The sequence below is a fragment of the Cervus elaphus genome, chromosome 4 (genome assembly GCF_910594005.1).
Source record: "Cervus elaphus chromosome 4, mCerEla1.1, whole genome shotgun sequence".
NCBI classification, from domain to species: domain Eukaryota; kingdom Metazoa; phylum Chordata; class Mammalia; order Artiodactyla; family Cervidae; genus Cervus; species Cervus elaphus.
Genome location: NC_057818.1, coordinates 20,794,054 through 20,817,277, shown reverse-complemented (window position 1 = coordinate 20,817,277; position 23,224 = coordinate 20,794,054). Strand labels below are relative to the sequence as shown.

The 23,224-nt window shown below is 49.7% G+C and overlaps 1 long non-coding RNA gene across 1 annotated transcript; it reads right to left on the bottom strand.

Moving 5' to 3' along the window:
• Positions 1 to 1,424: 1,424 nt before the first annotated feature.
• LOC122690594 lies at positions 1,425 to 22,966 on the bottom strand. Its single transcript, XR_006340055.1, has 3 exons — positions 22,843 to 22,966; positions 5,943 to 6,019; positions 1,425 to 1,455 (listed from the first exon to the last, which is right to left on the bottom strand). It is a non-coding gene; the product is annotated as an uncharacterized LOC122690594 (long non-coding RNA).
• Between the last annotated feature and the right edge of the window lie 258 nt (positions 22,967 to 23,224).

Sequence of the window (23,224 nt, the reverse complement as noted above, 5' to 3'; positions counted from 1 at the left end):
ACCGTCTAACAGCCTGGAGTCCCCTCCTCTTTCCACTCCCACCTACCCACATCTTCCACCCAAGTGTCAGGCTTAGCTTAATAATAGCAGACTTATTGAATGTTCTCTCTGTGACGAGAGTGATTCTAAGTGATTCGCTCCGATGAACTCATCTGACCCCTGCAACAACAGTATGAGAGAAATATCTATTGCGATCATTTCTATTTTATAGATGAGGAAACTGAGGCACGGAGAGGTGCGATAACTAGCCCAACGTCACACAGCTTATAAGGAGGAGAGATGGAGTAGGAGCCCAGGAAGTCTAGCCCCAGAGTCTGCACCTTGGTTACCACATTACCTTATCCCTTAACTCTCACCTCTTCCAGGCAGACCTCTTTACTATCCAGCCCCTCCTCTGTGGTGACTCTTGTCTGTACCACTTAGTTTTCACCAGATGCTGTCTTCGTTCAATTCCTTTAGCCTCCTCTGCTGTATTTCATATTTCAGCGAGGACAAATCAAACCATGGGTCAGTAGTAATAACATTAATGACATAACAACCAGCATTCATTATGTCCCTCCCGCATATTGGGAATGCCTTCTCATAGTGCTCTATCAGCATTATTTTATCTTTACCCTGGGACGCAGGAGGGTATTATTATCCATACTTTTCATATAAGGGAACTGAGACCAGAAAAGTTAAGAAATGTACTCAAAAGCTCACACAAAGATCAGCCACCCTTTTCTCCTTACTCCACAACTTCCTTTTTCTGGGTTTACGAGGAAGAAGTGAGTGTGGGGAAGGAGTAAATGGTGGGTTTCTCTCTTCTGTCCCACTGCAAGTAAGTATCAAGAGGATGAGACCCCCACGCAGGGCACAGGAGGACACTGGTGTCCAGAGGTGCATGACAGAACCACAGACTCAGGGTAAATGTGTCATAAAAGTGCACACGATATGGGTGATGCCTGGTCCAGACACACCCCCATCATTTCTGTTTCTCTTTTCTCAGATATATATATTTTTTCATTTATCTCTTTCTCCCCAATCTCACCACCTCCTTTAAAATATGATTTTACGTCTCTCTGTGGGAATATGCGTGCTAGGCCCTCTACATGGAGCAAGCGCCCCCACCCAGCCAGCTCTGAGCCAGGAGACGCGTGGCGGATGCCCGGGTGTAGAAGTCTGGGGGTGGTGGTGCTGGCAGATGAGCTCCAGGTGATCCCCAGAGAAGGGCTGTCTCAAAACAGAGAGTGTCATCTTCATTTCCAGGGTGGGAAGCCTCTTTTACCTCTTGAGTATGAGCTGAAGCCCTAAAGACCCCTTACCATGTGCGACCAGCAGGGAGACCCGCCAACTCCATCAACAGAAAGAGATCATAAGCCTTTCTGATCTGAGATAGTTTGTATTACCTGAGCTTCCCCTAAAATCCTACAGGAGGGCAATTGCCAGCTTCTAAATTTAGGCGTTCGTGGGTGCCTGTTGGCAGAGAGAAGAAAGGCTTGCTTCAGTGCTGCGGTTTGCCTTGAAATCCAGTCAAGCCCCAAATTCTAAACACAAAGCAGCTGTTTGCCCAGAAAGTGAGCCGGGATGTTTCATATCGATGGCTCTTCCCATCACCACCTCCCCCCGCCCCAACCCCACAACCCCTTCTCTTTCTTCCCTCTCTCGTTTTTCATTACTATAGTGCCAGAAAAACTCAGTGTGAATGAAAATGGGGAAAGGATGCACATTCAAGCCAGCATTATCTGCCATAGACGATCACGGATTCGGGGGCGGGCCCATGGGCAAGCCATCCAGGCAGACCTGCCTCAGCGCCACTGTTTACAGAAGAAAGGAAAAAATAGAAATTGATCTGCAGCGTTGGTACAGGGGCCGGGTCAGGCGGGGCAAAGGATTCAGTTGCCACTCTTTCAGCCACACGAAATGCCAGCTGATCTCTATCGGGCCCCAACCGGGGTATCTTTAAGGTAAATCTTCTGTTCCACACTCGCAGCCAGGGTTCTACTTTCCGATGCCACGGGCGGAGCAGTCCACCACTGAATCCGCCCGATCAGGTGACGGCTCGGGTACCTGAGCAAGGCGGGCATTCTGACACCCCCTCTCCCCATTGCTGGTCCCCTCTGGCCCTCTCTGGAGGAAGGTTCCGTCCCTAGGCCTGGCTCCAGCTGTCTCCATAAGGCCGTGTCACAATCGCATGACAAAATCCCATGGATTTGGGTCTTCTGTGAAATGGCCAGTTCTCGAATTCTTTAAGAATCAATAATGGGGGATGGCAGGAGTACAGGTGTCTATCTGATACCTAGAGAGAGTGTTTCTTGGGCACCTGCTACATGCCAGTCACCATGGACGGTGGTTGGTGGTTTCAGTCCATTATCCTCACGCTGTGATGGGCAGGCTAATTCCCATTTTATAGATGAGAATGTTGAGGTGCAGAACTTAGTAACTCCCCAAGATCATGCTGCTAAAGTGACAAAGTGAGGATTCGAACCAAAGTACACCTGATTCTAAACTTTATTTCTTCTCCCCACAGTCGATACTTTCCACCAATGCCAATATTTCCTTATATCAATCTACAGTTTATTTCCAGGTGTCTAATTTCACTGTGGACTTCCTGGTGGCTCAGAAGTAAAGAATCTACCTACAAATTCAGGAGACATGGGTTCGATCCCTGGTTCAGGAAGATTCCCCTGGAAAAGGAAATGGCAACCCACTCCAGTATTCTTGCCTGAGAAATCCCATGGACAGAGAAGCCTGGCGGGCTACAGTCCATGGGGTCACAAAGAGTCAGACATGATTTAGAGACTCAACAATATAAACAACAACAACTTTGCTCTGGGCACCTCCTTGGCCCTCGGTTTCTCCGTCAATGAATAAGGCAATTGGAAGGAAGCAGTCTGGCACTTTCTTTGCCAGCTCTGACATTTCTGAAATCCTGTGTCTGCGGCAACAGTCAGGGGCTTTCGAGCAATAAATCAAGGTGTTTGAAAATTACAATTTAGCAAGGGGAGCCAGGGCTCACAGTGGCTGGGACCTTTAAGCTATGGTCTATAAAAGTACAGACTGACTTGAGAGGTTTACTGTTGGCAGGCCAGGTGCCCAGCCTCACAGGGCTCTTGCACTGGCGTCCTTGTAACCAGGCTCTGTAATGTGACTGACACATACGGAGCCCACTCCACACCTCGGGGGCCTGCTTCGAGGTATGTCCTTACCGGGCCATGGACGGCTGGAGTGAAATGTGACTTTCTGTGAGGTGGCGGGAGGGGTTTGGGGAGCCATGTGGGGTGGCGACAGGCCGTGTGGCAGCCGGCTTTGGCAGGCCCCGGGGTGTTTTCTTTGCACAGCATGCTCTGGGGAACCAGGTTTCCAATCCCCCTTGGCTCCCTTCTATGGCCCTCACCTTCCCTCTCCTGCCCCCCTCTTCCCGCTCTCAATGAGTGTAGCGGGAACCCGGCCAACGACTGAGCCAAAATGAAGACATTTCGCAAATGGCATGTTCCAGAGGCTGAGCGCTGGCAGGCAGGCCTGGGGGGAGTGGGGCCGCTCCCTGTCCATCCCCTAAATATCCTAAGTATGTTCCCTCCTTGGCCGCAAAACCACAGCAATGTCTTCCTTCCTCCCCTCCGCCCTCGGACCCAGGGTCTGCAAGCAGATCAGCCTGCCGCAAGGTCCCGGAGGCGCCGCCGCTGCCAAGGGAGGGGCCTCAGCCAGCCTGGCGCTCCGGCTGGCGCTCCAGCCATCAGCTGGCCCATCCTGCCTCAGCTTCTGCTTGCGCTGTTCTGGCCGCCAGGCCCAGGGCTGCTTCTGGTGAGGAGTGGGATGGAGCGTCCCCTTCATGAGGAAGGCCTGCCGTCCCCTTATCACTCCTTCTGGGACAGGCTTCCCTTCTCCCAGTCTTTCTAAGTCACAACCCTGGGGGCTGTTGGGCATGAGGTGACCTGGTGTCATTCACTCCCAGGCCCATTGCAGGCCTTGACTATCTATCTGTGGGACCCCTTAGAGAATCACGTCCCTTTTTGGGCTTCTGTTGTACCATGAGAATCTCGGGGAAGAAGGGTGGTTTGGGATCTTGCTTTGGGGAGTTTGGTGGAGGGAGCTCAGGCCAGAGGGAGATAGTTTGGGGTGTGTTCATCACTCGTCGTGTCCAACTCTTTGCAACCCCATGGACTGTAGCCTGCTGGACTCCTCTGTCCGTGGAATTGTCCAGGCAAGAATCCTGGAGTGGGTAGCCATTCCCTTCTCCAGGGGATCTTTCCAATCCAGGGATCGAACCCCGATCTCCTGCACTCCAGGCATATTCTTCACTGTCTGAGCACCCGGGGGAGCCCCAGGCCCTCAACTCTCAGAGAAGACCCTTGCTTACGTGTTTCACATCCATTCAACCAAAGTTCTTTGCATACACCAAGCTCTGGGTGCCAAGACTACTGGTGATGCCCTGAATGCCTGTGACATGGTGTCTGTCTTCACAGAGGCTGCTAATACTCTAAGGATAGAGTTGACGCCAACCGAAAAGGTCAGCTATCAGATCCAGTGAAGAAGAGACAGGTGGGGGCCTGCAGAGGACTTGAAGAGATGGGTCTCTTGGGCTAAATAAGTGTTACCCTTCCACTTTCCCCAGAGTCTTGGGGTCAGAGAGGTCTTCCCAGGTCCTTCCTTCAGATCAGCCACTCCTACTCCTCTTTCTTGGCACCACCTCCAAACACCAGTGCTCTCGGGTTCTGGCTATCTGGTCTAGATGCTCTGCTCTCTCGACCTTTCTGGGCTCAACCACGCTGATGGCTTCCCCTTGCACCTCAGTCCCGGCAATCTGCCTTTGCTGCCCCAGTCCACTAAGATCCAGACTTACAATCCTGCCTCCTCTGGGCAGTCTTCCAACATGCACCGTATGACTTTCACTCAATAGCTTTTGCTCTCATGCCCTCTACTTTGGTTCTGGGCCCCCAGGCCCCAGGTTATTTAGGCCGAGACCTTGGACTTCACCTTGGATGTGCCCTGTCTCTGCCCCACCCTCTGACCTGGTTACCAGTCTGCAGCTCTTTGCTATATGGCCCCCCTCTCTCTCCACCTCTTTGTAGACACTTCTGCCGCCTAGCTCATGACTTGCGGCTGTTGTCTGCATCCTTGAAGCAGCTTTTTCTCACTTCGTCAAGGGAAACTTTCTGCTGCTGCTCAGTTGGTCTCTGGCCCAACTTCCCATATCAGATGCCATTTCTTCTGCCCTGCTTCTTGATCTCTGGGCATAAGGGAATCCAAGTGAGGCAAAAAGGGTCACCTGTACTGCATTGCTTCAGCCAAGGCCATCATGAAGTTATCCACCTCCTCAGGCTCCAGGGGAGGACTCTTTATTTAGCATTCACCTCTTCTTGGGGGAGTGGGCAGGTTCTCGAAGAGTATGTGGGACAGGAAATATGGTGCTGAATGCTTTTTGCATGAGAGGGCGTGAGAGCAAGAGCTGGTTTGAGATAGTTTACTTTGGTGTCCTGTTGAGAACCAGAGGAATGAGGGATGCTGCCTCGACCTTTTCCCACATCAGGTGACCCTAGGTGACATCCAAGTCCAGACCATGAATATCAATACCATCCACCTGACATCCTCTTTGGAGTCCTGAGCCACCATGCTGGAGTGCCCAGGTGGAGGGAGATGTGCCTGAAGACACTCCCTGTCCCAGCGTCTGGCCCACGAGTCAGCCACCATCTCACGCCACTGAGGGCCCTGCAGATGATTCCAGCCCCACCAGTGTCAGGCAGGAAAGAACTGCTTGAGAGATGCCAGTGAGAACCACCTAGGTGAACCCAGGTGACCCTCAAACCATGAGATTATAATAAAAGATTATTATTGTTTAAGCCTCACATTTTAGAATGCTTTGTTACACAGCAGTAGCCTGCTAACACATCAGGCTCTGGAGCTGGAAAGCCCTCATTTCAAAGCCCAGCTCTAAGACAAGCTGCCTCAGCCAGATCTCTTACCTTCTGGTCCAGAGCTTCTTCATCTATAAAACAGAAGCATTAATATCAGCACAGCAGGCTTGCTTGGAGGCTCACACCTGATGTGAGAAAAGGTAGAGACAGCATCCCTCATTCCTCTGGTTCTAGATAAATGACATCTGTATTACTATTCCCCCTAACTAGAACATGACCCAGGCCCACAATTTAACCTCAGTTTAGCCCAATTTTACTCTGCTCAAACCTCTTCTCTCCTATGATGTCTTTCCCATCTCTCCAGCTGGGAGGAAATTGTCTCAGTTCAGAGCTTGGTACCAGCTGCCTGATGTTTTTCACACATTCCCTCATCTCATGGGTATTTGGCATGTTGGTGTAAGACTCACACATACCTAACAAGCCAGGAGATTGCATGTGGGTAGAAGCCACGGGTCACACCTCAGTCATCCCTCAACCCCTGGACACCTACTCCCTCAGATATATGGGCTGCAATAAATTCTTGACTTAAACAAATGGAGAGCAGAGCATTTCCTTTAGAAGTCCCTATTCGTCTCTGACCTGAAATCCTTGTGCTACAGAGTCAGCTACCTGTGCTGCGGAGCCTCAGCTGCTGCAGCCGGGGGCCCTCCCAGTGCAGGATCTGGGTCTTGGTGCCTCTCCTGCCTGTACTCTGTTATATTCCTGGCACGCAGGTCACAACCCACCTGTGGTCAGCACCAGCCAGCCAGTTGGCACCTGAGTCCTTGAATAGGAGTGATGTAACAGAAGCAGATGTCCCCTGAAGTGCCTGACACATAAGTGAGTCTGGGGTGGATCAGGCAGGTGCCAGGAGAGCTGTCATCTCAGAGAGGTGAGCGGTTCTGCCCAGAGGGAGGACCTTAGCCCAGAAGGAGATGCAGCTCAGGGCATGCGAGTTGCATGCATCACCCTTCTATTAAGGGGATGAAGATGGCGCCCGTCCACCAACGTCGGCACCACACTGGGCCAAAGACATAGTCTCCAATGTTTCCTGAGCTTTTCTCCTCCCTTCCTCCTTCCCTCTCTCCCTCCCTTTCTTTTCTCCTTTCCTTCCTTCCTTTATCAAACATTTACTCCTGGCCTACTATATTCCAGGTAAGTACTTGGGGGCCAAATGGTCATCAAAACACAGGACTTGCCCCCAAGGATCTCCTGTTTTACTGCATGCAGGTGTGTGTGCAAATAACTAAGCAATTAATTGTCACAGTCTGTTAAGTACTGGGCATGGTAGAAACTGGGAATCCACCCAGCCTTAGAATTCAAAGAAGCCTTGCAGAAGAGATGGCAGCTAAGCTGAGTCAGAAACAGCTAAGCATGCAAACGGGTGATTGGAGTGCATTGCAGGCCATTGAAGAAGGGCATTCCAGGTCACACGGACAGCTGGTGCAAAGGCCCAGAGGTGACTGAGGGCCCAGAGGAACTGCAGAGTCAAGCAATGCTGACCCAGGGATGATGGATGAGGTAGGGTGAAGAGAGAGCTGATGGAGAGGGGCTCAAGACGAGGATCACAAGGGTCTTGTGGACCATGTTAAGGGGCTTGACTTCCTCCTTGGGTCACTGAGGGACAGCTCTGCATATTAGAAGATCCCATTAACAGGATGAAATGGCCGTGCCTGGAGTAAGGGGTCAGTTAGGAGATCAGGGCCATCTCCCAGGCAAGTGTTCATAGTGGTCCAGACCAGGGCAGGGGTGGGAGGGTGGCACAGGGCTGGCGAGGAGCAAGTGGATGGTCCCCAGAAAGACAGAAGAAGCAGGAAATGTGTAGGAAGTTGAAGTACATGTTGTATAAGGAAGCATAAGAGCATATTTCTGAGGAGAGGGGCAAACAGACATTCCGCAGAAAGGAGAGAGAGTTGGAAGGGTCTGCACCGGTGAGCACCTGTGCGCTTCCAATCCCTGTTTCTGCTTACGTGCACGTCTGCCAGGAGACACACCGAGGCACAGTACTCTAGGGGCAGCAAGGACCTCGATCATCACCCCTCACTCAAGCACTCCTGTCTCCATGATGGAACTTGGCTGACACTAGTTCTAAAAGGCTGCCAGAGCCCTGGGACTCCAGAGTAGGAGGGGGTCTGAGTCATACGCAGGCATCGGAGTGCCTTGGAAAGGGAGGTAGTGAGCCTCTAACAGTGTTTCTGTGCCCTGAGCCCAAGGCTTAGCAACCGGAAATGAGAGGGAAACAGATGGACAGTGCAGGTGGTCACAGAGAAGGATTTGCAGTGGTCTGGGTGCTTACAGATCGAAGCGTGCTCTGCCTCCTCTCAGAGTGGGACCTCAGTGTGACCATCAGTCCTGGCTGGGTTGGACGATACTTGTTCCCAGGACCACTGCCTTCGCTCAGCCAACTGGACTCCAGGAAGCATGAAGGGGAAAGGCTCATGGCCACTCACTTGCTCACAGAGTGTGGTCAATCCACATGGAGGCATCTGTCCAAGTGAGCAGTGTTTACATATACGTGTGTATGTGTTGAGTCATGTGTTATAGGTCTACTTCTGTATGTGTGTTGTTTATGCATGCCCGTGTATGTGCTCTGTGTGTGATCACCAGAATGTGTGTGTTTACCTTTCTGTGCTCTTGTGTACAGTGTGAGTGTGGGAGTGTGTATGGAATGTCTCTGTATGTTCCTGTGAGTGACTCTTTGTATCAGTTAGCTTGTGCTGTGTAACAAGTTGCCCCAAAACTTTATAGCCTAAAGCAACAAGCATTTATAATTGCTCACCATTTTTTGGGTTGGCTTGGAGGTTCTTCTGAGCTTGGCTAAATTCTACTGAGCCTGTTCATGTGTCTTGGGCAGCTAGTGACTCTGCTGGAGGTTGGGCTACAGAGACATCACTCCCCTCTCTGGCACTGGCAGCTGACTTGAAGTCAAGGAGTGGCTTGGATCACTCTTGGTGGTGGCAGTTTAGTCACTAACTCGTGTCCGACTTTTGCGACCTCATGGACTGTAGCCCACCAGGCTCCTCTGTCCATGGGATTTTCTAAGCAAGAATACTGGAGTGGGTTGCCATTTCCTTCCCTAGGGGATCTTCCCAACCCAGGAATTGAAGCCGGGTCTCCGACATTGCAGGCAGATTCTTTACTGACTGAGCTACAAGGAAAACCCACTAAGCTTCCAGCAAGTTATCCAGGGCTGATTCACATGGTTCCCAGTACATCAATAGCAAATGTTAATTTCAATTTCAAATTTTCAATTTCTCTCTGCATTGTATTTGCTTCTTTCCCTCTGGCCAAATCTAGTCACATGGGTTAAACCTGAGGTCAATGTAGAGGAGGGAGATTACAAAGAATGTAAACACGGGGAAGGGATTCATTGCTGCTATTTTCACAAATAATTCACCTAGACTGCATGTGTGTGTGTGTCTGTGAGGGTATGGCTATGTGTTCCCCTGTGTGTACATGCATGCCTGTTTGTGTACATGCATGTGCTTGCCCCAAAGAATAGCAGCAAGAGATTATGCATGAACACATGTGGGTGTGCCTCTTTATGTGCACGCACATGTGTGCACACGGACATATCCACAGTGTGTGTGCATGGCTGCTCAAGAGAACCGCAGCAGAAGCAAGTGTGTGAGCACACACACACCAGAGAGCTCCTCCCTGTACACATACGCACTTTCACGCCAGCATGTGGACCCGTGCATGTGTGCGTGTATGATTGCCCCATTAGGCAGAGACAGGATCCTGGGTGTTAGTACCTACCCAGGCTCTGTCTCTGTGTGTATAGGTACCCATGCAGCTTGGAAAGGAGCCAGAGCCTAGGCTAGGTCATGGGCCTGGGTCTGGACCTAGTTCTAGAGCTTTCCCACAGGTGGTTAAGTTAATGGAGACCAGCTTTCAGTCCCCAATTCACATCTGTTGCCCCTCAGCTCAACCTGCTTCCACTGTCCAGCACCCACCTAACCCCACATCCCACGCTTTAATCCTCCTTGTTTGAAAGCTCAGCTGATTTTCTTCCTCCTCCAGGACACCTTCCCAGGTGAAACCGCAGCGGCACCCTCAAGGCTTCCAAGCCCTTGTCTGAGTCACTGGTTGTGTTCGGGTTAATCCACAGGCACCCTGCTGTGTGTGCGGGTTCCTGTCTCCCCTTTGGGCCCAGGGCCCCAGGAGGACAGCGGCCACTTCATGTTCAGTTCTGCTGCTTCCTCGTCCCCTTCTCCCACATGGTGCCTGTATATAGTAGGTGCCAGATCCACACTTGGTGGATTGAAAAGGACGCAGTCTGCTGTGTCTCTGAAGGCGAGGTCCGAGAAGGCTAGTGGTTGAGATACACTTCTCCCCAAGCACCCCAAATCCCACCACCACCCACCCCTTCCACGGGTCCCACTTCCCGCCCTGCAGCCACCTTACGCATGCACATCCCCACCTGTGCTGAAAAAAAAAATAGTAATCAGTCCCCAAATGAGATGCACAGCCACTCCACAACAGACACTTACCACCCGATTTCATCAATTCTAAGATGGCTTTTTTCCTATTATCTCATTTTCACCTTCTGAAATCGGGCCCCATCCCACAAATGATGATGTCTCAAGTCACTGGCCAAGTGGCTGTCATGATGCGGTTGTCATCTCCTGGCGAGCATGTTCATAGCCCTTCCCATTGTTGTCGCATCAGTGGAGAGCTCGGCATTGTTGTACGACTCGCCCTGAGTGTAATTGCCGCTTTACACATCTTCAAAAAGATCAGACTATGATTCAGCAATGGAATGAAAAGTTACTGTGTGTGCAGAAAGGCAGAGATAAGACGGCAGCCGTGCAGCTGGGATTAGAGAGGCAAATACTTATTGTTGGAGCAACCACGATATATTATTTCCTTGTGAAGGAATGTTCCACAACAACCTGCATTATGGAACCTAAGACGAAAGATAGCACAGGGAGCTGACATTGTTCTTGTTTTTTTATTACTGAGATATGTTGGAAAGAACTGTCCAGCACCTGCCAAGAATGAACCAAAGGCAGGAGAAGTTGCCAAATCCCTGGGTGTGTGTGCTCAGTCATTAAGTCATGTCCATCTCTTTGCAACCCCATGTAGCCCACCGGGCTCCTCTGTCCATGGGATTTCCCAGGCAAGAATACTGGAGTGGCTTGCCATTTCCTTCTCCAGGGGAATCTTCCCAACCCCAGGATCAAACCTGAGTCACGCAGATTCCTTATTGTTGAGCAACCAGGGAAGCCCAAACACCTGAGACTATATGATAAATTCAAAAGCAACAAAAGACTTTTCTGGTGAATCGTTGCCTCTCACTCTTTTGAAGACATTACATCAGAGTTTACCAGATATTTTTCTTTCTCAGTGATGGCTGTAATGTGTCCTGCAATTGAGTCATAAAGGAGATATACTAGGGCATATGCCCAGTGACACTTAATCCTTTCAAGACTCTAAGATGTGGGTTTTAGAGGGGAGTCAAGAGTCCTAATGGTCAAGTGCACCCTAGTCAACCCAACAGTACCCTAAAAGCACAGAGTGTCCATCATAGAGGCTAAGAAGACTGACTGAGGCTTCTCTCTGTAGCCCGCCTTTGAATAATAATCAGAAAAACAAGTTGACCCTCCACTTTCTAAATAAACTGCTTCCCAGGAAATGTACCAACCTATTAGCACAAAAGCATTGTTTGCTCCATAAATGTCAGTTATATGCAGGCTACTGTCTTACTTTCTGCCATATCCACGTGTAATAACTGCTTTTATTTTTAAATTACCCTTTTTTTTCCAGGGTGTGTATTAGTCAGTATAAGTGGGATTGTGCTGCAGTAATAAGCAACCCCCAAAATCTTAGTGGTTGATAATAATCTAGGATTCCAGCTCAGGGTGAATGATCTGTCAACAAAGGAAAAGGCTACACAGGGGAAAGTGTACTTCAGCCAAAGGAGATGCACAGAAGCCAAAGGGACCATTCCAGCAGGGGAAAGTCACTCTTTTCTTGAAACCACAGTGGCGTCATCTGTCAAATGGAGATTGTCAATTGCAGTCAGCCCTCTGTATATTCGGGTTTTGTATACATGGAAACAAAAAATATACCAACCATGGATTGAAAATATTTGGGAAAAAAATTCCAGACAGTTCTAAAAAGCAAAACTTGACTTTGTTGATGATTTAGTGTACTGGAGGATGAGCACAGGTTACATGTAAAAACTATGCCATTTTATATCTGGACTTGAGCATCCTTGGAATTTTGTATCTACAGAGAGTGGGGCATCCAGGAACCAATCTCCCACAGTTATACAAGGATAACTGCATTTCTTCTTTGCCTCCTTCAAATATGTCTTTCAAAAATACAGTAAGATTGTGCAGTCATTTGAAAACATTCAATTTTAACCATTGTGGGTGATCCTATTGGTGTCTGGTCCATATCCTACAGCCCGACTATTTATTCTTGCCCTGGCCAGCTCCCAACTGCCAATATCTGATGGGTTTGCTTGAGAACTGTTCTCCAAGACTTGGGAGGGCCTTTCAGGCTGTGCATATTAGCAGGCTGGGCTGTCTGCGGCATCAATGTCCTGAGGGAAACCTCTTTCACCAGTGACTCATGAGGTTTGGAGGACAGCTCCCCAGCTGCCTTACCCTTTCATAGGGCAGTTCTAAGGCAGAATTTTTAATTTCCTAGGGAGAGTAAACTCTGGGTGCCCACTGTGGTAACTAGTTCAATAACTCACTACACCTTTGCTGCGTCCCCTACCCCACAAGCTCTTCACATGCTCACATTCAAAGCCTTGTCTTGGGATTTGCTTCTGGGGAAACCCAAACTCAAAGATCCATAGAACTCCCTTACATAAGATGCAGGGAAGAGGCATCACTCGACTTCTGGCAGAAGTGCGATGCCCCCAACAGTGATTCCTGTTCTGCACTTTGCAGGTGATGATCTCCTAGATGTTGGTACCCAAGTCCTCTGCCAACACAGTCAGGAGTTTCTGGGTGTGATGGCAGAATGGGGAGAAGGCAGGACCTAGGCAGTCTTGAGAGTTCCACCCCAACTTCAGGCTCATAGAAGGATGTCAAGACCCAGAGAAGGGGTGTCCAAGGTTATATAGACAGTTTGAGTGGAGGCTAGGGGTTCAGACTTGTTTTCAACATAGCTCAGAACACAAGCCCCCAGATGAAAGGGGCTGGAGCTATCTCCTTTCCCCTTCCTCCAAGTCTATCATGCTATTGACACAAAGCTCCTGAAGCTGTTGGAATTTCCTGGGTAGCAGGAATGCCCTTTGTTATTCATAGGGACTCCCTATTGCACCCTTGAGTTTATACTGAGATGACAGGATGGAGCCCCTTGATAATCTCTGAAAGCAGCAGGTCACCAGAAAGGCCAAGGGATTGGAGGTTGGAACTCAGCCCCATCCACCACCTTGTTCCTGGAAGTAGGGCTGTTGCTGAAGGTTTTGTTGTTGTTCAGTCGCTAAGTCATGTCCGACTTTGTGATCCCATGGACTGCAGCGTGCCAGGCTTCCCTATCTTTCACTGTCTTCCAGAGTTTGTTCAAATTCATGTCCATTGAGTCAGTGATGCCATCCAACCATCTCATCTTCTGTTGTCCCCTTCTCCTCTTGCCCTCAATCTTTCCCAGCATCAGGGTCTTTTCCAAAGTTAAGTTCTGCCAAAACTCTTGAATAATAAGACTCAGTGAGCTTCAGAGTCTGTAAACACACTGAAGTGATGGCAGGTTGTGCCAAAGAAGGTATGGAAGTTCTGTACACACCCTCCCCCCTGAGACCGTTCCCCATGCCCCTCTTCCATCTGGCTATTCCTGAGTTATAACCTCTACAACAAACCAGTAATTGTGAGTGAAGGATCTCCCTAAAGTCTTTTCTGTGTGGGATTCCCCTAGACTTTGTAGCCAAGTCAGATAGAAGTATGGGGACCCTGGGAACCCAAAACTTGTGTCTGATACCGGAAGTAGGGACAGCCTTGTGGGACTGAGTCCTTGAACTTGTGAGTCTGATACTTAGTGTCAGAATTAGTCTAGGTACTTAGTGTACTAAGTGAACTCAGTACTTAGTCTAAGTACTTAGGGCCAGAATTGACTTGTCACACACCAAGCTGGTGTCTGGAGAATCAGTGAGCTGCTGGCTTGGTGGTGTCAGAATGGCCAGTGTGAGTGGGAACAGCATTGCGGGCCCTTGCACAGCTGGGTGCCTGCTCTGGCCCTTTTCAGGACCATCTCCCACTGTCGTCTGGCCTTCTGCAGCCCGACCCCTTCTCACCGGTCCAACCTACTGTCTCGCCACTCTCTGCCCCTCCTAATCTCTGCCTCAGCATCCAGACTCCATGCAGTTCCCAGAAGGAATGTTCCCTGCTCTTCATGCTTCAGCCTCTGCCCTTCTGGATCCCTCACGAGGCTCCTCCCTCCCCTCCCCTTGCCCTGCATCATCTAGCCGACTCCTGTCCATCCCCCATTCCTCAGCCCAAGCACCACTTCCTCCGAGAAGCCTCCCTGCTTTTTCCTCTCACAACCCCTTGCCATTCCTCTTTGACAACTCTCATCACCCACGTAGCATGGGGCCCCCAGATCACTGGCTCCAGGCCGGCAGGCTGGGCCCCAATCACGTGTCTGGCCCTTTTGGGGCAAACAGGTATTAGTCAGGGCCACGCAGTACCATGAGGAGAGGAGCCAGCAGGTAGAGTGTGCGGAGACAGGGCTGGGGAGAGAAAACAAGATCCTCTTTTGATTGAGCCCGTGAAGTCACTGGGGAGAGAGTGAACCCAAGGAGTTATAAATAGCCTTGGAAATCATGCATATTACATTAGGGGTGTTGGTGACAGCTTAAGTATATTTCCATAAGGTTCCATTATATTTACGTATTAGTTAATGGATACTTAAAATATTATGTTACCGTAATGCTCATGTTTTATTAGCAAACTATCACATCAAATGGAGTTGCTAAGTGCGATGGAAAATTGGCTCTGTGGCTAGATTTCTGTATTTTCACACTGAATTTTTGATTTCTCATTCCTCGCCCACCCACTGCTGGTGAGGAGCTAATTTTCTTCAAACACTTATGATCTCTGCCCTCCACCTGACTGAGAGGCTTGGAAGTGTGGAGGTGGGACCCCAGCCCCTCAGTAGAGGGCAAGAATTATAGACTAGGAGGCTTTTTGAAGGATCTAAGCTTGGTTATTCATCTGCTGTGTGGCATTAGGTAAGTTTATTGCCTTCTCTGAGTTTTAGTACTTCTTTCTGTTTAATGAAGAGTTAGAGTTGTTTATTAGCATTAGTATTATTCAGTGTTCTCCAGAGAAACAGAACCAACAGGATGGGTATAGATAGATATAGATATAGGCTATCCAGTTTGGCTCAGTGGTAAAGAATCCACCTGCCAAGTAGGATACCTGGGTTCGATCCTTGGGTCGAGAAGATACCCAGGAGAAAGAAATGGCAACTCACTCCAGTATTCTTGCCTGGGAAATCCTATGGACAGAGTAGCCTGGCAGGATACAGTCCGTGGGGGTCACAAAGAGTCAGACATGACTTAAGCGACTAAACAACAACAACAGATACAGATACAGGAAGAGAGATTTATTTGCAGGAATTGGCTCACTCAGTTGTGGGAGCTGGCAACTATGAAATCTGTAGGGCAGGCTGGCAGGCTGGAGGTCAGGAGAGAGTTGGAGTTTGACCAGACACTGGGTATCATGACCTAGCCAAGTTGACACAGAAAATTAATTTTCAGTTTCTAAGCATCTTACAGTTCTCTGGGTCGAATTCTGGATTTTCTGCAAGGGAATGTCGAACTTTACTGCTTTCTGTTTGAGAAGGTGGCTGGAAATGGCCATATATCCTCAGGTGTCCCAGGGCTGCCCAAGGGGTGTGGCAGGACAGCTTAGATCCTTCCCAAGTGGGCTTCACCACTTCTCTTTTCTCTCCCCAGGGTGGTCCAGGCCCAGAGGAGGAGCGCTTCAAGCTTTGCTTCTTAAAGCCAAAGGGAAGCCCCTAATAGCACTTGCTAGAAGTTTGGTGTTTTTTTTCCCCCCAGACTTTGTTCAAGGATGCAAAGACTCTAAAGAGGAAGAGCTGGAGGAATTGCCCCAGGTGAGGGTAGAGTGGCAGCGGAAGCTGGGGTTAAGAAGTTGCTGGCATGGGAGGCAGAAGGAGAGGGGGGGCTCCTGGGAGCATGGAGATTCGAGGAGGAACAGTGGGAGAGTCTTCTGTAGCATCCTTGCCCCCAGCCCAGAGCCTCTGAGGTCCTCACGCGTGATCATGGAGGCGATGATTTCACCTTGCTCACCGGTAAGTCAAAGCCAGTGAGGGGCAAGCAGAGGGCTGCCCACCTTCCCCCACACCAGATATTCCCAGGTCTTGGGTTCTCAGTTCTAACCACAAATTCTAGGATAACAAGGATGCCAGCGAGGCAAGAGAATGGACGTTGATGAAGAGGGTCCAATTCTCTACTTCACAACTGGCCAGCTACCTAACCTCTGAAATAAGTCACTTCTCTGAGCCAATTTCTCCACCTGCACCAGGGTAATTCAAGCAGGATCTTTTACCCAAAGGGCTTCAAAAAGGATTTGATACACTGAAAACAAAAAAATAAAACCTCAGTAAGGATTCAAGCCTGTGCTTAGGAATGCTTCCCAGATGGATGACCTTGAACAATGCCTGAAGCTCTCTGATCCTCAGTTTCCTCATCTGAAAAACGGGGCTATTGGGCTTCCCTGGTGGTCCAGTAGTTAAGAATCTGCCTTGCAATGCAAGGGATGCCTGTTCGATCCCTTATCTGGGAAAATTCCACATGCCACTAGGGGTAACTAGACCTGTGGGCCACAACTACTGAGCCCAGAAACCACAGCCTTGAAGTCTGTGGGCCCTAGAGCATGTGCTCTGCAACAAGAGAAGCCACTGCAATGAGAAGCCTGAGCACCGCAACTAGAGAGTAGATCTTGCTGGCTGCAACTAGAGAAGGCCCCTGTGCAGCAACAAAGACCTATCACAGCCAAAAAATAAAATAAGTAAATCTTTTCTAAAAAATGGGGCTATTACTAGCACTTACCTCAATGGGGCCATTTTATTCCCATTATGTGCCAGCTGCTGTGCCGGACACTGGAAATGTAAGCGACTAACACAACAGGTGAAGTCCCTGTCCTCATGGAGCTGACATTCTAGTGGTAGGTATGGTGGTACTGACCCAGGGATTGAGCTCAGATCTCCCGCATTGCAGCAGACTCTTTACCCTCTGAGCCACTAGGGAATCCCAGTATTAATATTAGCAACATAATAAAACAAATATATATCTCAAAATACGTGGCTTCCCTGGTGGCTCAGACGGTAAGAAAAATCTGCCTGAGATGCAGGAGAACTGGGTTCAATCCCTAGGTCAGGAAGATCCCCTGGAGAAGGAAATGGCAACTCACTCCAGTATTCTTGCCTGGAGAATTCCATGGACAGAGGAGCCTAATGGTCTACCAGTCCATGAGGTCACAGAGTCAGGCAGGACTGAGCAACTAACACTTTTACTTTCTTTCTTCATGTGATTAAGAGTTATGGAGAAAAATGAAGCAAGAAAGCAGGCTGAGGAAAGCCAAGAGTTAAATTTTAAATAGCCAGGGAGGCCCTCATTGAGAAGGTATCATTTGAGCCAAGGCTATGGAGACGTTTAAATAAGATAATCGCATAAAACAGAGCAAACTAAGACCACGCCCATTCAGGCCATGCCCATTCCGTCACTCAACGCCTAGGCTAGAATTGAGTAGTTGTAACAGATCCCCTGCAACCCACAAAGCCTAAGATATTTACTGTCTGGCCTTTGCTAGAACAAGTTTGCCAACCATGAGCATACAGTCCTGCACAGATGGTCTGAATTCTGGTGGGACTCAAGTATTATTATTACTGTTGTTAGTATTATTAGCTGACAGCTGAAGGACGCTGTCCCTGGAGGTGGCAGAATACAGGGACTCCGATGTGGCCCCTGAACCCGGCCACAGATCTGTATCTCAAATCCTGTTTTGAGAGCATATAGCATCTTGGCAGACAGACCCGGGGGAGGAGGCACTCCAGGCTGAGAAAACAGTGTGACCAAAAGGTTGGTGGTGGGAAATGACAAATTGTGTTTGGAGAATGGTAAGTGGCATGGGAGGTGGTAACGGGCCTCCCATTCCGCCTCCAAAAATATCTCTCCCCCGCACGTGGCCAGCAGCGGGGCGGGCCCAGGGACCACCGGCTGACAGCGGGCTCCCGGCATCCGCCGTGGGCTGGAGGTGCCGGGGCGGCGCGTTAGCCGCCTGATTGAGTTATGACAGCTCTTCCGCGCCCAACGGGAAGCCGGGCAAGGCGGTCCTAGCGGGGACCTGCAGACAAATGATGATAAAGTGCTCACTTTAAGGAACCATCTCCATAATATTTCATGCTCGCGGCGGGGGAGGGGGCGGGCAGGCTGCCCTGGTGGCACAGCTAACTACTCCATCAATTGATTTGATTCACGGCGGCAGCTACTCCCAGTCATAATATTTCAAATAAATGGGGCCGTGGATAGAAATAATATCTGCATCAATATTAACCCTGAAAGAACTAATGGACATAAGCTATAATTTCCTGGACACCCTAATAACGCGTTTTGACCATTGTTGGCATGGGACAATTTTTCTTTTTCTCTTTTTCTCTCCGCTGCCTGGTCTGTCCGTCTCTCTCTCTCCTAACCTCTGTCAGATCTGCTTTGTTCAGCCCCAACCTCTGGTTTGAGGGCCTCGGGGCTCCCCATTCTCACCTCCCACCAGCCATAACACCCTAAGAGGAAAGAGAAGGAAGCTGAGGGCTGGTTGGCCCATCTATCCTGAGCGGCTTGTAACATGCCCCTGGGGAGGGGGAATAGTATTGCTTGGCCGGGGAGAGCTCGCCTGGCAGGCCTGTTAGAAAGGAAGGACAAATGACTCTTTTCTAGCCGTGGTGCATCCAACAGATGCTTACTGTGCACCTACTATGCGCTAGGTATCTTACCAGGTGGTTGGGAAACATCAGCGAACAAGAGAGAAGAAAGTCTGTCCCTTGGAGCTTCCATTATGGTTGGGTGGGTGATGGGAGACAAGTGACAAATCCCAAACAAACAAGTGATAAATTATACAGTTTTGGTGTTCACAGACCCAGAGGAGTGAAGTGTGATGGTTGAATCAGAGATGACGTGGACCTGTTCTTTTCTGAACTGGCCAAGAAGCAGCCCTCAGAGAGTTAAACACAGCCCTCACGATGGTGGGAGTGGGTTCTTTGGCCTGTATAATGTTTTTTAAAAATTCATCGATAAAATTTATAAAGCAGGAGATTTTGCTTAAAACTCTGATGTCCTCCATCTCTTCAGAAATGGGAGGATCCAGCATCACCCATGTTCTCACGTGATGCCCGTGGCTGGAAGGGGTTATCACCAGCTCCCGCAGCCAAGGTCACACTCTGCAATTCACCACAGTCCCCACTGCTCCCTACTGTTGGCCCAGCCCACCCGACATCACCCAGGTGGTCCCTGTGGCCTCTGGTTTTCATCTTGAGCTGGTTCCTAAGCTTCGCTGTGCCTGCCCAAGCACCGCCCCCAGCCCCCCACCGCCACTCTAATCACCCCTTCTGCCTTTTCTTTGTCCCTACTTTTGATCCCACCACGGTCTTTCATTTTGTGGCTTTATAATCAGAATGCTTGGGACACTGCATCACTTCCCGGAAATACACATTGAGCAGTGAGGTGGGAAGCCAAGTATCATCACTTTATAAGATTATCCCTCCCTCTGCTATTCAGCAGAATTTTGACATTGAAATCTTGTTCCCTAATTAAAAAAAAAAATGACTATATGAATGAATGCAATTATATATTTGCCTATACACACATATATTAATACATATAGCTTATATATGTGTGTATTATATATGTACATAGATATGTACACATTTTATTTAAAAGTTTTCTATTATATTACATAAATAATGCATATAACCATTTTCAGCAGAGTTTATGAGCATGTGAGCATTGTCACCGGAACCGGACGGATCTGGGCTAAGTCCAGCTGCTAACCTCTTGCTACCTGTGAGAACTTGTACCTTCGCTTCCTTATCTTCAAAAAAGGTAGAACAACAGAACCTATATCATAGGATTGGTTTTTCATGGGAATAAAAGGAGACAAAGTGTTTATTGTATATTGAGTGTCCAATAAGAATGGTAACTACTATGATTTTTTCCATTATCCTTAATCTTACTCTCCCTAGTATGACTGCTCACTCTCCCTAGGGAGACAGGGTGGAATGGTGTGGTAATCTTTGGAGGTGACCCATAGGTCACGCTCTTATCTGTGCTAGAGCCCAGGTGGAGTTTCAAAGTGCTTTCCTAGCAAAGTTGACCACGCTTTTGGATGTCCCCCCACACTTCTGATGGGCAGGGGCCATCCAACCTGGAAGGCAAGCGTGAGGGCTACTGTGTGTAATTACAGACACCATTCACTTGCGTGTGTGCGTGCTAAGTCACTTCAGTCATGTCAGACTCTTTGCGACCCCATAGACCGTAGCCCGCCAGTCTCTTTTGTCCATGTGATTCTCCAGGCAAGAATACTGGAGTGGGTTGCCATTTCCTCCTTCAGGGGATCTTCCTGGTCCAGGGATTGAACCCAGGTCTCTTATGTCTCCTGCATTGGCAGGCGGGTTCTTTACTGTTAATGCCACCTGGGAAGCCCATTCATTTATGCCAGTGGTTTTCAGACTTCAGCATTCCTTGGAATCCCCTGGAGGGCTTCCCAAAGCCGAGATTGCTTGGCGCCATCCTCAGCATCTCAGAATTTGTGTTTCTACGATGTTTCTCAGTGATGTTGAGGTGGCTGGTCCAGCACTTTGGGAACCGTTAGCTTAGACTGTCTACCATGTGGCAAGGAAATGCTGAGTAAGGGTGGTTAGAAGGACGGATCCTCGGGATGTAGGGACCAGAGAGGGTCTTGCTCTCCACTGTCTGTGCCGATGGGCTACACAGATAGGTTAAAGGACGAATGCCCCTGATTCTGCACTCAGAACCCCAGGCTCCTCTATCCCTCCAGCTGATTTCCCTGAGTGAGGCTGGTGCAGGCATTAAGGAAATCACAGTCTCCCACCAAGGACCGATGGCTGATGACTAGGGCGGGGGGCAGGGGTGGGGAGCGGGGATAGAGGCGTCTCCACGGGGCAGGATCTGTTCCTGCAACAGCAGGGCATGTGGGGGTACGACAGGGATGGTGGCTCTAGATGTGATCTCCGTATCTGCCCGAATGAGCACATAGCTAGCACCCAGCCTGCATATGGGGGGCTCCCTGCCCTTCCAGCCTGGTCCTGCAGAAAGCTATTAGCAGTTCTTCTTTTCTGGGTCTAAGGATGCTCCCCATCCGCACCTTGGTTAGAAAGGGAAAGATCTATAGATCAGACACCCCCTCATGCTCCACTTCAAAACCTTCACCCCCACCTCCCACTTGAGCCACTTTTTCAGGAGCCAGGTCTGTAAAGGCAGCAATAGCTTTGCACAGGTGCAACCTAACAGCCCCTTACCTTGGCTGGAGCCCTGTTTGTCTCCCTTTCTGCCAAAGCTCCTCTAATACCATCTCATGGGATGCCCGGTACTCACACATGCCCAACCAGGAAGTGAATGCCTTTGACCACAGGGGACGGAAACTAATGGATTATTGCTTCCCCGTTTCATCCTCTGGGTGGCAGCTCTGATAGGTATGTCCTAAAGCTCTCCCAAAAGTGCCAGGGTATCAAGTCCAGTTGGCCATACTGGTGGCCAACTCCACACAGCATCCTTGCCTTGGCCTTCTGACCCTCTCTGTTTTTCCCCTCCTGCCCTGCATGCCTACTTCCTGGAACCTTTCTTAATGAGCTTCTTGAATACAAACCTCTGTCTCAGGCTTTGCTTTTGAGGGGATCTCTGGTTAGAGAGCTTCCTGAGCAGAGGTCTGAGATCCCAAGTTTTGTAAGAGATCATTCACCAGCCAACCATTCAAAAAATGCCCTGAGGTTAGGACTCACACATGCTGGGTCCTAGAGATGCAACAACGGACTAAGCGATGAACAGGTCACAGGTCTTGCATCAAGGGCTCCCAGTGCACTGGGAAAGGAGTCCGCTAGCTACCTTAAGCTTTGAAGGGGAATAAACGCCATAATCAGGAGAAACAGAGCAGGCACCCAACCCACTCTGCCCAGAAGAGGTGGCATCTAAACTGAGACCTGTCACTAGACCAGGACAAAACCCAAATCGGCTCTTGAGTTTTTGAAGTCCACCCCAGGAGGACAGGAGTCAGATACATGTGATGAATATAGATTACTGTGGCATCCTTTCTAGACTATACTAGAGTCTCCTAATTTGCCTTCAGCTCTCCCTTGAGTCTAACCAGAGCCTGCTGCTGCTCCAATTTCTGGGTCTTTAAGGAGGTGGAGAGGGATGTTCCAATTCCAGGAGAACAGAATGCAATCAATCCCATGATGGTACTTCACCACTCAAAGATTCCGTGCTAACCCCCCAAGCCTCTGCCTTCTCCCTGTTCTGCCATCTTTTCTTCCTCTTTTGCTTCCACCTGGGTCTGCTCCCCTCACTGGCCCATGTTTGGCAGCGTATTGGAGGGGAACTTGATCCTGGGGGCACCTGCAATTGCAGGGGATGTGTCTCCTAGAGAGATAAACCTCAGTCTCCCAACGTACATCCCAGGTCCACCCATGTCCACTGCCAGCCATTCTGTGCTCAAGACCAAATCACCTGAGGCTGGTTGGATGACGTTCAAGGCGTGGGGGTGGGGTGGGGAGGGGAAGGCATGTTCTGGCATCCCTAGGCATTCCCCTTCAAATTCTCAAAGCACGTTTGGTTATTTGCCTAATTTCTGAAAAACAGCCAAGACTATAAAAATGAGCTAAGGAGACCTTTATGGATGAAGGGGAAGAGGCAGACAAGTTAAGTGTCATCTTTCCCAGCTATAGGGAGATATGGGAGCTTCCAGCTTGGACTTACCTGACCTGGGACAGGCAGAAATGGATGCTTCTGTCAGCGGCTCACCTCAGCCCCAGAGGAAGCCGGGTCTTTCTGTGCTAAGGGTGCTCCTGGATTCCATGGGGCCACCGTGCCATGGTCCCCGGGACCCGCTGGGGGAGAGGTCTCTGCTCTACTCTGCTGAACTCCTGTTCTTACTCCTTCTGGGAAATGTGGGTACCAGATCCTTTAGGGGATGTGGGATTTGGCTCTGGATTTCTGCTGAGAGCCGAAATTTCCTGGGGCTGACATGCGGCCAAGTCCTCTGTGTGGCACAGTGAATCCTCCTTCCTGTCCAGCTCTCAGACCCCCTAGGTGGCCGGGTCAGCAAGGTCAGAGTCCTCCCTCTTTGGCAGCAGGGAAA